Here is an 18,391-nt window from a genome sequence, read left to right as displayed (position 1 = left end):
TAATATGCTGGCGTTTAGTGGTATTACAGTGGATAACTCATCTGCTCAGAACAGTCTGGTTTCAGGCCAACCTGTGGGACACAGATCAGTGCTGGTGGCCTAGTAGATGATCTCCATCTGAACAGAGACAAAGACCATGCCTCTTTGTCATTCATTATGAAATTAGGGTGGCCATGTACTGCCTGGCAACCAACGGAAGTTTGTGGGAAGGGAAAATGGGGGGCACAGTGATTCCAGCTATGGCATTATGTCATTTCCAGCAGCAACAACCTGGAGGTTACATAGGGTAGCTCTAGGAATTTCCAGAAACTCTATGGTTTTACTCTGTGTCACTTCCTGATTTTTACCAGAGGTGATATAGCACCACATGTAATGTTGCCACCTTTTTTAAAAAAAAATCTGCCACCTCCACTCAGAATGGTGGCAGGCAACAGGAGCTGGTGGCAGGGCATCCCCTGCCCCCACTGGGGGCTTGGCAGCCCTAACTGGATTTACATGCAGCCTTTGATTCAATGGACCCTTTCATCTCGTTGAGACATTTGGAGGCAGAAGTAGGCATCAGGGGATGTGCTTTGAAGAAGTTTAAATTGTTCCTTACAGCCAGGTCTCAAAGGGTTAATGTTGAAGACCAGCTGTCATCATTATGAAATTTGTCCTGTGGGGATCCACAGGGTATAATCCTATCGTCTTATTATTAAATCTCTATATAAAGTTCTTAGGAGATATCATTCATAGTTTTGGAATTGGATATCATCAATATGCTGATGTCACCCAACTTTCTATCTCTCTATCCAAATCTCCTGGCAATGAGGTAGAGGTCTAGAGCCTGACTACTGTAGTTAAAAAGATAGGAGTGAACAAACTGAAACTGAATCCTGACAAGATGGAGGTAATGGTGGCTGGGAAGGCTGAGGTCTTGACGGACATTGTACTACCCACTCAGTGGAGTTCAGATGATCCTTGCTAACTCTATTAATAGTCCAGAGGTCATACTGAATTCTTTATTACTGATAGAGAAGCAAATTAATGCAGCTGCAAAAACACTTTCTTCCAACTTCTTCTAGCCTGGAAGATGACCTCTTACCTTGACATAGCTATCTGGCCACCTGAATCCATGCCACAGTAACATCAAGACTAGACTACTGTAATACATTTGATGACTCCAGCTGGTACGAGATGCTGCAGCTCCATTATTATCAGGAGATCAGTGGAGCATGTATATTATTGCCATTCATTGACTTCCTGTCTGTTACCAGGGTCCATCCAAGGTACTGGCTATCGCATACAAAGCCCTACATGACTCTTGTATCTGGAAGACTGCTTTTCCTCCTATACTCCACCAGGACAACTTCATTCAGGGTCTATCACATACAAAGCCCTACATGACCTTGGACCCTTATATCTGGAAGACCACCTCTCCTCCTATACTCCACCAGGACAACTTCATTTAGGGTCTATCACATACAAAGCCCTACATGACCTTGGACCCTTATATCTGGAAGACCACCTCTCCTCCTATACTGCACCATGACAACTTCATTTAGGGTCTTCTGCAGGTGCCACCTTGCAAATGAACAAGACCAACAACAGCCCATGCAGGTGCATTCCTTGTGCAATGGCCTGCCTGAGGAGATCAGGAAGGCTCCCATGGTTCTGTCATTTTGGAAAATATATAAAACAGAATTGTTCAGGATACATCTCTATAAACATAACAGGGCTATACTTTAGCAGAATGGTTGAGGAAGGTGCTTTATAAAAAGAAAGGGACTCTGGACTACCCCACTTCATATAGGATGCATTATCTGTTTGATTTATATATCATTCCACGGTCATTACATTATTTTGTACAAATATAATACAATTATTTTGGATTGTACCTGTATTTTTTTTTTATTGAATTCATACCCCACCCTCCCTGGCCAATGCTGTATTATGTATCATGTCTAACATTCTATGCTTGTTTTCAGTTTTCTGTAATCCTAGTGTTAGGATATTGCTAATTAAATGTCTCATCCTAGTATTTTCATTAACCTATACTGTGTAATCCACCTAGAGTCTCAGCGACAAAGGTAGACTAGTGATAAATAAATAATTATCAGCCCCAAATGTCAATTTGCATTTGGCAAGGCTTTCGCAATTTACTTTCTGATCCAGAGGCCAGAAACAGAATAATTAGCAAGGCTTGGATCCTATCAGTTTTATTCCTTTTTACAGGGCCCAATTTGACCCCTGAAAAGACTCTGCTAGGATCATGGGAACTACATGGACAAGAAGCCACACACGATGTGGCTGCAGTAATGTGGAGAATTGGGTCACATTGCTACTCTTCTTTCTTGCACCTGTGGAAAACCTAGTCAGGTCCAGCCCTAAATTATGGAATCATAGCAGATGCTCCAAAAGGTGTTGTTACAGATCTATGACATATTTCACTATAACTCTTTTGTAAAAATTCTGTCATCATGGGTTATTGTATTCCATGAGCACGCATCACTAACACTTAAATGTGTTTAAAAGTATGTCTAAATGTATGGCATTTTGATCCACAGATAATCAAGCAGAGTAGAAGACTGTACACATCCCACTATTCTGAAGAACCTATCCTCTGACAAATAAAAAGTCCTTTTTACAATTTCCATTCATTAGAAAATTGTATAAGCTTATCTTGAAACTGTAACCTGAATTAGTGGAACTGATATCTTAAGACTTCCCAAAATGATTTTTTTTTTTAGTTTAAAAGGAACTTTGAAAAATGTTTTTATATACTATAGGTAATGGAAAAGGTAAAAAAGAACCATCATTTTTTATGTTGGAGAAATTTAAGATCTCAAAAATGTGAAATCTAAACAAATTTCATTTCTTCTTGAGCCTGGGAATATCTATAAGCCATTTCAGCTCAAAGGGCAAATCCTTCCTTTTCAAGCTCTTCAAAACTTAAGTGTATAAAAACAAAGGTTTATAATAGAAGTGCCTTCTCAACCATGGCTACAGTGTTACCAGTGTGATGCTATAATAAATTGAAATTACTGAACCATATTTGAAATGTGATGGAGATAAGGTGCTTTATAACATTTGAATTACATCTGGGGAAATTCACTTGGCAGATAACTTTTTTTTAAATATTTAATGTAAAACAATTTAAAATCATGAAAACTTTCACAACACCAAACAGTGAAAGAAAGGCTTGATTTTGATAGGAAATGTCACTCTTGCTTATCTTTTGGGAATGTAGTTTACAGCTGTTTATTTCTACAATCAAAATCTTTGGCTTAGGTTTTAAAAGGGAGTGGTACTATCTGAGGCAACCCTAGTCAATCCAATAGCACGTAGGCAACGGAAAGATATCATCATCATACAGCCAGTCATCATCGGCTATGAGATTATATCTCAAAGCCAAATTAGTGAAAGGACATAAAATACTGTTGTCACTCTAAACAGATTTCCTGACAATACCACAAAGGCAATCACATTTGAAAATAAAATGGTAAAGCATCCATAAAACAATAAATAGCCAAAAGAACATTAAAACATAATGCTTCAGCAATAATAATAAACAAAGTTACAGAAAAGACAAATCAGCCAATCAACATGAACCATGAACATTAAAAATTAAAGTAGAAGTAGAACATGCATCTCAATTGAACAGCTGAATGGTTTTGGAAGAGCATGAACTGCAATGTCACAAATGTTCTGAAATAAATTATTCTTCTCTAATCTACTATTCAATCAGTTCCAAGTGCTCAAAGACACATGTAACCTGCAGCAAAATCCAAACAATTTAAAAAGCTCTCATCAGCAAACATCTATTCTGCACATAAATTTCTTGACTGCTGATTATTGAGATTAGACCTAGGAACAATAATCTAGTGAATCTATCTGCATGTTGTTGTCATTGAGATCATCTTTTTTTAAAGGTATAATTTGTGAAATGTCACCTTTAATTGCTTCCTTTTAAACCTTATTCCAGTTACAGGGAAATTAACATTTGCACGAAGAGACATTCACATACGAATTTTTGCAGTGAATAGTTATCTATCAGTAATCTGTTAATGTAAATGATTAAATTTTATTTTAGAAAAAAAAGAAATATTATCCTTGCAATTGCTTGCCTTGCAGGGGTGGGATTCAAGTGCCAGGCTCCCCTTTCACCACCTGGCAGACAAAATTCAAGTGCCCTGTTATGATTTGTGTCTGCTTCAATGTTATCTTTCTGACCCTCTATAATTTATATTACAAGTATTCGCATGTCCAGCCTGTCCACAGGCAAAGGATAGAATTCCAATTCCAATGAAAGATATGTCATAAGCAATTGCTGTTGCTTTAGCAAAATTGTGACCGATAAAGCAATCAATCAATCACCTTGCCCAGGGGAAAGCCTGCTGGGGAAAAGGACCTGTATAGGGGACATAAGGCCCAGCAATGGGAAATCATCACCAAATAGGTGAGGATAAGAGAAATAGGCATCTGCAAATGGGTGAAGGGGGCTCAGCCCAGGGATTAAACTCCCCAGAGGTAGAAGAAGACGTGGAAAGAGAGAGAGGTTGGGCATAAGAGTCTGGGTGTCAGCACTGTTCAAAGGAAGAAATAGTGCTGCATCAGCTAAAGGATGGGAGATTAGATAACCCCATGAAGGCAAATCAGAACTCCCCAGGACTGCCCCATGGAGTGGTAACATCCACAAAAGTCTCTGGAAAAAGGGTTATAAAGATCAGGGTCTCCAGCAGCTGGAGAGAAATCTCCTATGGTAGATTTCTCTGACCACTCATCATTATATTCCCAAGCCTGGCAAATCGCAGTGCATGTGAATATATATTTTGGGGGACTGAGTTGCAATGCATCATGTTGAATAAAGCTGCAGCTATGCTCTCCTAAACACTGGGTTTCTGGCCTATTTCTCTCTTGGTAAACCTAAGTTTGATAAAAAGAACCCTGTGCTAAAATTTTTGAGGTTTCAGGAGGATCACCTCCTTTGATTCCCAACACTGCTAGAATTTATTTCTACCACAGTGATTTTTTTAAAATCTTCCACTGGCCACTGGAGATCGCCTGCCCCCAGCAGGCATATGGAAAAGCTTAATGAAATAAATGGTTGCTCTAACAAGCAAGCATTCAGCCTTATGTGTGTAGGTCTCCCTTTTCAAATGAGTAGAACTCTAAAGCAAATTCTGCCCTAGCTGCCGTCCCAGCTAGAATCCTATGTGCTGACTTAAGGCAAAAGCATTTTCAATAGGAGAACATGCGCACTCCTGTCACTTCTAAAAACATATACCCTACTTTGAGCCACAAGAAATGGTGGGGATTAAATATTTTAATAAAAACTTTAAAAATATAACCAGAGACCTTGGGAATGTCAGGTTGGGACCAGGGTCAGCCTTATTTTAGAGAACATTCTTGCCTCACATAGTGGCCTCAAGTAGAGTCCGGGATGGTGAAAACAGTGACCCATTGCTTTGCTGGAATTAGAAGTCTTTCCCCAGGAATGGGTGTTCTATTTGAAATCTAAAAAAACCAAAAAACAAAACAGCCTACCATTTGCAATGAACAAATAAAACCATATCACTTAACAGGCTTTCTCCTTAAGACAAACAAAGGAATTGCTTTTCTAACTTGTGCCACCAGAGGCTAAAGTACAGGAAAAGGTCCCAATGTCTACTTTTAGAAGCTTGTTTTCACCAGAGTGGCTCACATAGCTGTGATGAAGTCTGCACAATCTGGCCCTTAATGAGCAAAATGCAAGTACACCTCCAGGAATGATGTATCTTTGAAGCATTTTCCTTCTTGAAATATCTCCACATTCTCCAATAGTTAAAGCCTTGTTATAGCTGAAGAACTGTGAGGTTATTGATTTTTCTGCGCCAAAACGACCATTGCCTCTAGGCAAGGGGGGCATATTGGATTACTGTATCTTTTGCTTCCAATTTCCACTTTTTATATCCCAAACACAGTAGGTTTGTTTTACTTCAAATTGTTTATGCTCAGTGCAGCCACCCGAGAGAGATATAGCCTGACACTTTCTCTTGCATTGGTGAAAAAGAAAAACAAAACAATCCAATGCATTTGTACCTGTTTTAGCAACAGTCCAATAAAACCCATATTGTCTATTTACATTTAAATGTATAGAAGAATCACAGCATAAATGTTCAAAAACTGAACTGTCAAACAATTTATTTTGAGCTTCAAGTCGGTGCAGCATGGAAAGCATCCAGGGAAATAGACTGAAAATGGTATTTTAATAAAAAAGAAGCATGACTTTTTTTTATTTCTTCAAAATCTCAGGTGTGTAGCCCATAGCTTCAGACTGATGTACAATTCTTTAGAAGTTATTCTTCTGTTCTGCGGCAAGAGCAGTTTGAAAAAGGCTTAGTACATTTTGCCCTAAAAACACTGATGCAGAGTCCTTGCACAGTGGGGAGGAGAATGCCAGGAAGACATCAAGTAGTCCCTTTTAATCTCAATCCTCCTACTGCTCCTTATACCTTTGCTGGGAAATTAGGTGAATACTGTTAACTCTGGCCCTTAGAGTCAATAGTTTCTTTTACCATCTTTGGTAAAAAAAAATCCTATCTTGCTCTATAGGTGTCAGAGATACAATGCTAGCCATCACAACTTCACTGCTTCCTTTACAGAAGCTAAATACAAGGTCTAGCACATGAAAATAGGTTGATTATCTCATTAATCTGCATCAACAGTCTGGGCCAACATAATGGGAGGATGGATTGAGGACTGTGGCTTCCTTTATTGAGTCAATCCATCTCTTTTCCTCTTCCTCTTTTCCTGCTGCCCTCAACTTCATCCACCACTGACAGAGTTGCAGGCAGTATAATAGAGCCAGCGTGGTGTAGTGGTTAAGAGTGGTGGTTTGGAGTGGTGGAGTCTGATCTGGAGAACTGGATTTGTTTCCCTGCTCCTACACACGAATCCAGCTGGGTGACCTTGGGCGAGTCACACTCTCTCAGCCCCACCTACCTCACAAGGTATTTGTTGTGGGGAGGGGAAAAGAAGGTGATTGTAAACCAGTGTGATTCTCCCTTAAGTGGCAGAGAAAGTCGGCATATAAAAACCAACTCTTCTTCTTCTATCATTATTGCATTTGATAGTTAATTTCTATATTGCTATATAGATGTAGTCTGAGTTAGGATGCTTACTATGCTTGGCTGGAAAAGCTGAATCTAACTTACCAAGTGCAACAGACTGCAATAACAAGTTTTAAGAGGAAAGGTCATCAGAAAGTGAAGGGTGTGTGTGTAAAATACTAGTTGCTTGAATGCTTTGACATATCACAGATATGTCAAAGACTCAACGTATTCCACACAACAGATTGCATGGATTCTGAGTCAATGGGTTGGATCCATACAGCTTTCTCACTCAATTCCCTTTCTTACTATAGCCCTGGTCCCACACAAAATTTGTCCATGCAGGTCCTATGAGCCCCTGTAGTGTTCAAAGGTGATCCCTTCATTCTGTTTTCATCAATGGAAAAGCTGGTTCAAGACAACCCAATTTGTTTGTCTGGATCCCCCCCACAGAAATTAACTCTGTGTGAATTTAAAAGATATCATTAAATTAATTAATAAGAATTTCCCCCAGATAGAAATGTGTTTACTTAAGCAAGTGCCTGCAAAGCCCAAAGCACACAGGTTTTGTTAGGGGGTCTTACAGGTTGACAGTTTGCTATTTTTTGAGACACCTGACTTAATCAACAGAACAGAAGGTCAGACTCCCAAATCTTGAAACTTGGAAAGGCATCAATTAAAAACACCTGTTATGCCTAGTGTTGACTTCAACAGTATGAAAGCTCAGTCAATACCTTTGAAAAGGATGCTCTAACAAGGAATGAAAAATAACATGTCACAAAACTACTGGCAGTATTGTCTGTTTCCTGGTGTGTTCAAGCATTTTGTGATTCTTTGTAAGAATGATGCACATGAAAGTCTTTGGGGATAATATCCAACCTAGAATTGTATGTACTACATAACGTCAAGGACTAAATTTTGATGGCTTATACTGTGGGGGAAAATCATTGAGACTAATGTTATGATCCTGAGAAAAATTGCATGCAGGTAAAACGAATGGGACCTCTCCTCCAAACAAATGTCTCCTATTCAGCTAAAGTTACTTCTCATAACTTGTTCCCATTGAATAATTTATCACTAGGCTTGAGGTCCTTTATTTGAGAATAAACACCACTAAAATCAGTGGGATTTGCTTCTGAGTATAGGTTAGATATCCCATCCATCAATATTATATTAGATAGCTGTGAATGTCTTATTCCATTGGTTTCATTGAGACATACTCCTCATATCTGATGTTAATTGAACCAGGGCCAATATATTTAAGGATAAGGAATTTAAATCTTGTTTAAATGGACTTTACACTGATAAGCAATCCCAAAGAAGATACCTATGATCCAGAAGAATATGTGTACAGATCATCCATGTTCACCCATTTTGTTCAGACAAATTTGTAAATCTGCTTCACACAATTCCCAATTATCCAATAATCTTCCCAATGTTCTCCCCAGTTTATTTTATGTATATAGATTGGATCATTATAATTATATAAATCATACCCAAAGAATATAAATCATACATGCTCATCAGAATGAGGGTTCATGGAGAATTCAGACTTATGAATAGGAACCAATTTCAAAAGCCTCCACCCCCTCAATATTCCCTCTGAGGAAGTATGCATACATCGTCGAAGGCTTTCACGGTCAGAGTTCATTGGTTCTTGTAGGTTATCTGGGCTGTGTAACCGTGGTCTTGGTATTTTCTTTCCTGACGTTTTGCCAGCAACTGTGGCAGGCATCTTCAGAGTAGTAACACTGAAGGACAGTGTCTCTCAGTGTCAAGTGTGTAGGAAGAGTAACATATAGTCAGAAAGAGGTTGGGTTTGAGCTGAGTACTGTCCTGCAAAAGTAATGTGCTAATCATTGTCCTGTAAGTATCAAGATAATGTGCTAATGAGGGTGTGGTATGCTAATATGGAACCAATGTATCCTGAAGTGATCTGTTAATGTGTGAAATCCAAAGCTAATCTGCATGGCTACTGTTGACTGTTGTCTTTGTTAGTCTGGAGGTTTTCAGAACAGGAAGCCAAGCCTTATTCGTTCTTAAACTCTCTTCTTTTCTGTTAAAGTTGTGCTGATGTTTATGAATTTCAATAGCTTCTCTGTGCAATCTGACAAAATAGTTGGTAGAATTGTCCAGTCTTTCAGTGTCTTGGAATAAGACCCTGTATCCTGTTTGTGTCAGTCCATGTTCAGCCACTGCTGATTTCTCAGGTTGGCCAAGTCTGCAATATCTTTCATGTTCTTTTATCCTTGTTTGTATGCTGCGTTTTGTGGTCCCGATGTAAACTTCTCCACAGCTGCAAGGTATACGATATACTCCTGCAGAGATGAGGGGGTCTCTTTTGTCTTTTACTGATCGTAGCATTTGTTGTATTTTCTTGGTGGGTTTAAACACTGTTTGTAGGTTATGTTTTTTCAAAAGTTTCTCCATCCTATCAGTGACTCCTTTAATAAATGGCAAGAATACCTTTCCTATGGGAGACTGTTTTTCCTGAGTTTTCTGATTTTTTTAGGTTTAATGGCCCTTCTGATTTCATTCTTGGAATAGCCGTTTGCTAGCAGTGCGTGATTTAGATGATTAGTTTCTTCCTTGAGAAACTGTGGTTCACAGATCCGTCTTGCACGGTCCATTAATGTTTTGATTATTCCTCTTTTCTGTTGGGGGTGGTGGTTGGAGTTTTTGTGTAAGTAGCGATCTGTGTGAGTTGGTTTCCAGTAGACCTTTTGACCTAACTGAAAGTTTGTTTTACGGATGACAAGGGTATCAAGAAATGGGAGTTTACCCTCAATTTCCTTTTCCATGGTAAACTGAATGTTTGGATGGATATTATTAAGATGGTTTAGAAAGTCCATTAATTTTTCTTCATCATGGCTCTAAAAAAATACTCTGAAGATGCCTGCCACAGTTGCTGGCAAAACATCAGGAAAGAAAATTCCAAGACCACAGTTACACAGCCCGGATAACCTACAAGAACCAATATGCATACATCCTCTGTTTTCTAGTAGCACTTTTCTTATTCTTTGACTCCTGCTGATGCTTCAGAACCATCAGCAGATCAGGAGAGGACTAGTTCTCCACAACTCCCTGAGGCAGTAGGGACTGAGGTAGCATTCTACCCTGCCAGAGGGTATGTCTTCTGAACCAAGCATGACACTTTTCATTTCCAGCTGTTGTTTACAGGGAGGCAGGACAAAGAAGCATATACATCCCTGCAGAATTACTAAGCCTAAAACAGCTTCAGGATTTTCCTAAAGCAAAACCCTAAATTGGAGTCCGCAACATTGATGAGCCTATGGGCATTTTAGAGTTTTTGGAGTAAATACCACAAAATGACTGCCATGTGGGAGCTGAGGCCAATCATAAAATGTTAGGAGGTTCCAAGCAAAACATCTCCCTACAATGAAGATGTTTCCAAGGCTTTGGATAAGGTTGCAATTTATATTCTTGTTGATAAGTTGATAAAATGTGGTTTGGATCCTGCTACTGTTAGGTGGATTTGTAAATGGCTGTCAGATTGCACCCAAGGAATGCTTGTTAATGCTTCCTCATCTTCTTGGAGAGGAGTGACAAGTGGAGTGCCTCAGGGAACTGTCCTCGGACCTGTGTTGTTCAACATCTTTATAAATGATTTGGATGAAAGAATAGAGGAGATACTCATTAAATCTGCAAATGGTACTAAATTGGGAAGGGTAGCAAATACAATAGAAGACAGAATCAAGATTCCAGATGATCTTGACAGGCTGGAAAATTGGGCTAATTAACAAGATGCAGTTCAACAGAGATACATGTAAAGTTATGAATTTATGTAGGAAAAATCAAATGCATAATTAAAGGATGGGGGAGATGCCTCTTGGTAGTAGCCCATGTGAAAAGGGTCTAGGGGTCTTAAATCATACACTAAACATGAGTCAGCAGTGTGATGTGGTAGCTCAAAAGGCAAATGTGATTTTGGGATGCATCAATAGAAGTATAGTTTCCAGATCACACTAAGTGATGGCGTCACTGTACTCTGGTTGGTCAGACCTCATTTGGAGTACTGTGTTCCGTTTTGATGTCTGGATGTTGATGAGCTGGAACATGTCCAGAGGAGGTCAACAAAGATGACGAGGGGTTTGGCGACCAAGTCCTATAAGGAAACGTTGAAGAAGCTGGGCATGTTTGGCCTGGAGAGGAGATGATTAAGAGGTGATATGATAGCCACCTCCAAGTATTTGAAGGGCTATCATATAGAGGATAGAGTGCAGTTGTTTTCTGTTGCCCCAGAAGGTGAGACCAGATCCAACAGGATTTCTAGAGCATCCCCCAGAAATGGCATCTCTTCTGGGTTTCAATGCAATTCCCCTCACCAAACCCTAAAAATACAGTTGATTTAATTTGGTGGCCTAACATACATATTAAAACATTGGTTAAAGGATGTAACCATGAGACATTACACAAATCAACACCCAAACAACTGACTTCAATAACAATTCTCTGTGCCTGGTAACACAAAAATAACCAATTTTTGGATATATTTGGGTCTTTGGATGGTATCTGGGATTTTCCAGGAGTATCGGGAGCCAGCGTTTGAAGGCTCCCTGGGCTCTCTCTCCCACCCCCGCCCCCCACCCCAAGAGTCTGTGTCTCCTTGGGCTTGGTATTGGCTTGTCAGATTGATTTGCCTTAATTTATACCCTTTTAAATTGTTTGTGTTGACTTTGCAAAGTTGTGTTCTTTGCTCAAGTTGCTTCATGTCAGATTTGCTTTTTGCTGTGGATTCTTCGGTTTGAAATTGCAGTAGATTCTCGAGTTGTACATTGGCTCAGTTACCTGATTTTACATTTGCTAGGCTTGCAACAGTATTGCTATTCAGGTTGGCTTCTGTGATTCTCGGGTAGTATATTGGAATGGATTCTTGAGTTTTTTTCTAATAAGAATCAATGGAGGACGGCACCTTGTTGTTGGGTCCAAGAGGCCTAATTCACTTGAAATCGGGGGGGGGGGTATTTAAATGACAGCCCCAGCAGCTCTGTTGCAATTTTGTTGCCAGTAGCTTTAAAAACAGCCCCTCCAGCAGCCACCCCCTGGAAATATTCCCCATAAGGTGTAAAGAAGCCAAAATATATCAGACACCTCCCCCCCCCCAAAAAAAAAACCCAGCTCTGAATACCAAACTGGTATTTGGAACCTGGGAAAACAGGAATACCAATTCTCAGATTAAAAATACTGATTTTCTTTTGAACTGTGCATCCCTTACACAATCACTAAATGAAGACACAGTTTAATGGCAACATCAGGCTCTTACCAGTCACTCAAAATAAATTCAGCATTGGCAATGAGGAGTGCAACACTTTGTCACACATAGTAATAATCAGAAGTGAAGAGATATGAGAAATGATAGACTATTAGGCATAAATATTTTTTAGGGCTGCATCAAATGTTTGGAGTGAAAATGTTTTATCTGAGAAAGGGTTTCAGAATGTTCACTCCCCAGTAATGCAATGGATATGAACTCACTCCTAAACTACTATATTACCTACCTTCAGAACACCCTAAAGGATACAAAAGATAACTCCAACTTTGCTGTCCTAATGTAGGAAAGACTCCTTTCCATACATGCCTATGCACATACATATACATACGAGAAATGCTCATGTTGAAGCTCTTTGAAATACTATTTCATAGATGAAATACTCAGTAAAATGTCGGGGAGGGAAGAGAACATCGTAAATGTAAAATGTGATCTTGCATAAACGAACTGCCCAATAGGCAGGCTAGAGATACATTATTTATTTTGACTTATTAAGAATGACCTTTACTAGCTCACACATGGTTTCCTTTTCCACTCTCATTTATAAGTTAAAAGTCATCATCAATAACTTGTGGCAATAAATAATACATTTCTCTTTGTTCTCTTGGCATATTTTCCAATAGCTATAGTAAGGAAGATTTGAAAGCTGGCTGCCACTATGAGGTAAAATGGGCACCTAACTTCCTCAGGGGTTATTTGAAATTTATTTTCTAAGCTTGTAAGAGTACAACCAGCCTTGAACAATAATTATTATTGAATTAATCCATCCCTCTGTTGTATAGATACCTGCTGTGCTTCCTGCCTTCTGTCTTCTTTTAGGTGTGACTGGCTTAGTGTTACATAGCAGAAAAGTGATAATACCAAAGGATTTCCTGAATGAGAGAACATCTATAAACGATCACCCTTACACTGTTTATTGTAACATGAAAGGGGAAAAGCAGTGGGACCTCTACCCTTCCCACACAAGAGATTGGAGTTTTATTGTTTAAGACAGCCGTTAGAAACATTGCCCAGTGTTTTTCAGAAAGACACAGAACGGAGGGATAAATCTAGCGGTCTTTCATTTTTAAAAAAATCCATTTTAAGAACAGTGTTTGTTTTATCTAGGAATGTTTACAGTATTTACAAATGCAGAGTAGTAGTATTCCTCACTAGCATGCATTCATAAATTATCAAACAAAAACACTGCAGGATTGAAAAGCTTACTTGGACTTCGTAAGATGGATAAATGGTCACTAGATTTATAGGCTTAATTGTAACATTTTAGGTTGTATGTCATTAATCATTTTTTGAGTTGTTGGGGGTTTTTTGTGTGAAAATATTCAGTGTACAGGCAGCGTATTAGTGCAAGGAGTCGCTGGTCTATTTTCAGTTTTTCCAATTTCTGCCATAGGAGGTCTTTGGGAATTGTGTCAAAGGCTCCTTTTAGGCAGATTCCTGAAAATGCCTTACGCTGAAAGGGTCTGCGGATGTGGTGCAGGATGTCCTGACTCCCTGTCCTGACTCCCTGTCTCATATTCTTTTGACTGCTATCTTTATGATTCCCCAAGAGGAAACCTAATAAAACCCATAGTTTTGAACTTCTCACCAAATAATACGACAATACTTTACAAACTATTAGCTGATAAGGATCCTGAGATAACCAAAAACGTGGCAAAATACTTTTGATGATAGTAGTCAACCGATGGGAATCTAGTCGGAAGTAGAATCACAACATTAAGGAATGATTTATTTTAATTTTATTTTACTCTAACTTTTATCCTTTTATATACTGGAGATTGTACTATGCCAATAAAGGTATTTGAAATTTGAAAAATTTGTGAAATTAATTATGTTCCATTGGATTGCCATCTTTGGGATCATGATAAATTGCCAGGGTCCAATAACACATTGAGGTACTTCCTTGCTAGTAGCACACAACTCAGTAATTTTGAATGTAGACAGTTTTGCACTGAACCTGCTTTACTGTTTGTGGTCCTGATGACTTAACTATTTATGGAGAGCAGATGTGTGTCTTACAGTAGGAGACGGAGTAGGTAGTGATGCAACAAATTTCAAAATAATATACACTTCTGCTTGTGATACCTATTTTTACTAAGTGAATCCCATTTTCCTCTGCTTGCAAATGAAAACAAAATGTTTTTCAAGCTCCTGTGCTGCTTTTGTATTTGGAGAGTTGGCATTCAACAGATTAATCAGCTGAGGAATTCTTCATTCTTGGCCAGAATTTTATTACTTTAACCTCTAACAGGGTCTCTATTAAACTGTCCTGATCACTGAAACCGACTCAATTAAACTGTCCTGATCACTGAAACTGTCCTGATCACTGAAACAGGTTTTTAATGGGATTTGGAGATTAACAGTGCAACTCTAAAAACACTTTCCACCCCAATTAATAGTCCTGAGTTGGATGGATGGATGGATGGATGGATGGATGGATAAATGGTGGTTTGTCCTAAGCTACATCTCTGCTGGCTGACTATTTGTTATCATGCTGATGGAGCTGAATGATCTGCAGGCCTACAGATGAAGGCTGCAATCCTGAAATTGGGGGGGATTGAATAGGAGCCAGCATGACCCCATGCTGGCGTAGGTGCTACCTTATCATGGAATAAAGTGGCACCTATGCCAGCATGGGGGCAAATACGTCAGCTCCAGGAAGCCAAACCACTGTGCAGGGCTCTGCCACTGGTGCTGCTATACCGGAAGCAAAATCCTCGAAGTGGGAGACTGTGCCTACAGGGGGGGGGGCATGTTCCCAGGGGGTTCCTGGGGGCAGAGCTTCCTAACCCCTTTGGACCCAGAAATGCCTCGTGGAGCTGTGGCGAGGCTATGCCACCTGTTTTGGTGGCATGGCCTCGCTTTGCTCTATGGGGCATTTCCCCTTTTTTGTTTTAGAACTCGTGTTTATTTTATTTTTGGTGGCCGGGAAGCCTATGTGGAGGCAGCGTGACTGCACCATACCTGGCCACTGCAGATTTACCCCCCCCCTCAGGTATGGACTTCTTGAGACCATTCCCCAATTTGTAAATGTTGGTTATAGAGCTTTGCAGTCAGGCCAGCATCTACTATTCTCTCAATAACCTGATATCTGCAAAGGCTGATGCTTTGTTGCTTCAATTGAATCTGACCCCACAATTGCTATTTTTTTTAGGTGTCTTTTGATAGAAGGAATTCTTTTCAGCCCTGTTCTTTTAGTATTCTTTGAACAGTTAACTAGCATCCAGATGAAAAAATAGCTTCTACCCCTCTTCTCAACCTGTGCCTTTTTTTGACTGATCATTCTTGTGTTACGGTAATAACCCAGAAAATTCATTTATATTTATATTTTAAATATATTATTTATTTAATATATATTAAATATATATTTAAATATATTAAATTCATTTATACTCAGTTGTTGTAAGTTAAAAGTTAAGAAATACAGTAAGGAAGGGGATTCATTCCTCACTTTAGGAATGCTGAGTTTTAAAGAAAAGCGCTTCAAAACCAGTTTGGGATTTTCACCTACATTTTCCCCAAATAATTTAATTATTAATTAGGCATGTGTTGCCAAAATTTGCACATCAAGAGACTTTACAATTAATTGGGAAACTGCTAAATGCTGATATAAAAGTAATAAAACAGGCATATTAGTCAAATAAAATTTGATGAAACAGCTGAACTCAGATTGCCTCTGTACCCAATAAAGACAGAAGACCACAGCATGGGTTTAACTAATTTATTTAAAACAGCTGATCTAAGTCATCAATTAACTATGATAATATTTAATTGAGGGTGCTAGGCAGCTTAGCCATGGCTGCCGTTTGTTTTGGCAAATCCACCCTTGCTCCAAAGTTGGCCAGTGACTGCCGCCGACCTTGTTTGTCATTGCCCATACATACTGTGCAAAGAGGTGCCCATCCCCATCCCCCTTCCCTGATGTGCTACGAAGCTACTACCAGGTTCAGAAAGATGTTGCTGAGCTTCACATGCCCATCCCGCTGTAAAGCAAGTGATAGTCTGTTCTGAACATGCCCTACATCATGCCCAATGGCTCAGGGTGCTCACTGCTGTTGTCTACCTATCCATAAACAACCTGCCCTATCCTTGCCAAACTAGTTATGGCCTAAACATAGGATTGCCAGGTTCCTCTTTGCCACCAGTGGGAGGTTTTTGGGGCGAAGCCTTAGGAAGGCGGGGTTTGGGGAGGGGACTTCAAAGCCATAGAGTCCAATTGCCAAAGTGCCCATTTTCTCCAGGTGAACTGATCTCTATCGGCTGAAGATCAGTTGTAATAGCAGTCTCCAACTAGTACCTGGAGGTTGGCAACCCTACCTAAACAGTCAATGACCAGGCCTAGTTAAGGTATTAGTAACTGCCCAACCTGAACATCATGAAGCAGGTGAAAAAAAACCTCCCTCAAAAGCCAATCAGGGAAGAAGGGCAAAGATTTCTGCTTGGCCCCAACAGTGACCTGCTAATCCTGTGATTTTCAAGGGTGGGAGGGTGGGTCAGCAACAGGCTGCAAAAGCTGCCTCATGAGGTAGAAACAGTAATAAAAGCTTCTCCTTCCATGTTCCCATTGGATGGCAGCATTTGTCTTGTAGCCAATCTGGCTCATGTTTTATTCAGATTGGACTGGGGCAAATCAATCACCAGTTTAACAGCTGGGAATGACTCTTTTGGGCAAAGTACTTAATGACAGAAAAATCCAGACTCCTCAAACACACAATCCTAAACAGAATTACACTCTTCTGAGTTCCATTAAACTCAATGGCTTGGAAGGTGTAACTCTATTTTGGATGGCACTGTAAATAACTCAAAACACTGAAAACTGACAGTTGGGTGCATCCCTCACAAAATCTTACATTATGCTCCCCCAGCATATATGGACAGTTGTATTACAGGGAGGTATATTAGAGTGTTTTCCTCTGAAATACCGTATATACTCGGGTATAAGTCGACCCAAGTATAAGCTGAGGTGCCTAATTTCACCCCCCAAATGGGGAAAAATTAGGCACCCATGTATAAGCCGAGGGGGAAATGCACCCCCTTCCCCCCCCCCACAGGCTTACCTGACCGGGCTCCAGGCGCATAGGCAGGAGGTGGTGGCAGCGGCGGCCCCCTCCCTGCGCGCAGGAGGCCCCGCAGGGTCACCTGGCAAGGGGGAGGACCGGCCAGGTGAGGTGGGGGGTGGGAGGTGGGGGTGGGGGTGGGAGTGGGGGGGGTGGGGGAAAAAAACCACCACCTTCCTGCAGAAGGCGGGGTGGGGGGGAAGAAACCGCTGCCACAGCCACGCAGAAGGCGCGATCGGGTGGGGGGGGAGAAGGCGGGACAGCCCGCCCATCAGCTGGGAGCACGCTGGGAGAGGGCCCGGCAGGCGAATTACCGTATTGACCCGAGTATAAGCCGAGGTGAGTTTTTTAAGCCAAAAATAATGGCTAAAAAACTCGGCTTATACTCGAGTATATACGGTATATCTGCATGGTTCCTTGGCCTACGGTAGCTATGCAGGCATATGTATGTCTATTTAGCACTGACTGGGTATGTTTAGGGAAAGTTTAATGTAGAATGTGTTTTCAAAAGAGAATTTCTCTGGCACAGTTGATTTGATAATCTGGTTAGGATGCAACCATAGAAGCAGCATATCTGCGTAAAGCAATGATTAATACTGATATTGGGTTGGATCCAGAATTTATTTCCCATTAACACAGTGGAGTTTTCCTTTCTCTCTCCTCTCACTGCAGACCACTGATCTCCAAAAAATGCTGCTCCTGGAGATAGGGAACTTCGAGGAATAACATGGGGGTGGGGTCTGCAGAAGTAAGCAGGACTTGGTGAAATTGCTAGTTAATCTGGATCCAACTCATTATTTGATGTTCTCTTATTTCAAAGCAATTGGTACTCCAACTAATTGTGAGGTACTGAAAGCAAAATATTATTTTTCGAATTGTTCTATTTACAGTGTGATCCTATGAAGTTACTTCATTTGATTCAATGGTCTTAGATTGCAGCAACTCTGTGCAGGATTGTTCTTTTAATTTAAGGG

Source organism: Euleptes europaea, chromosome 10 (assembly GCF_029931775.1).
Source record: "Euleptes europaea isolate rEulEur1 chromosome 10, rEulEur1.hap1, whole genome shotgun sequence".
Classification (NCBI taxonomy): Eukaryota; Metazoa; Chordata; class Lepidosauria; order Squamata; family Sphaerodactylidae; genus Euleptes; species Euleptes europaea.
This window is presented reverse-complemented; position numbering follows the sequence as displayed.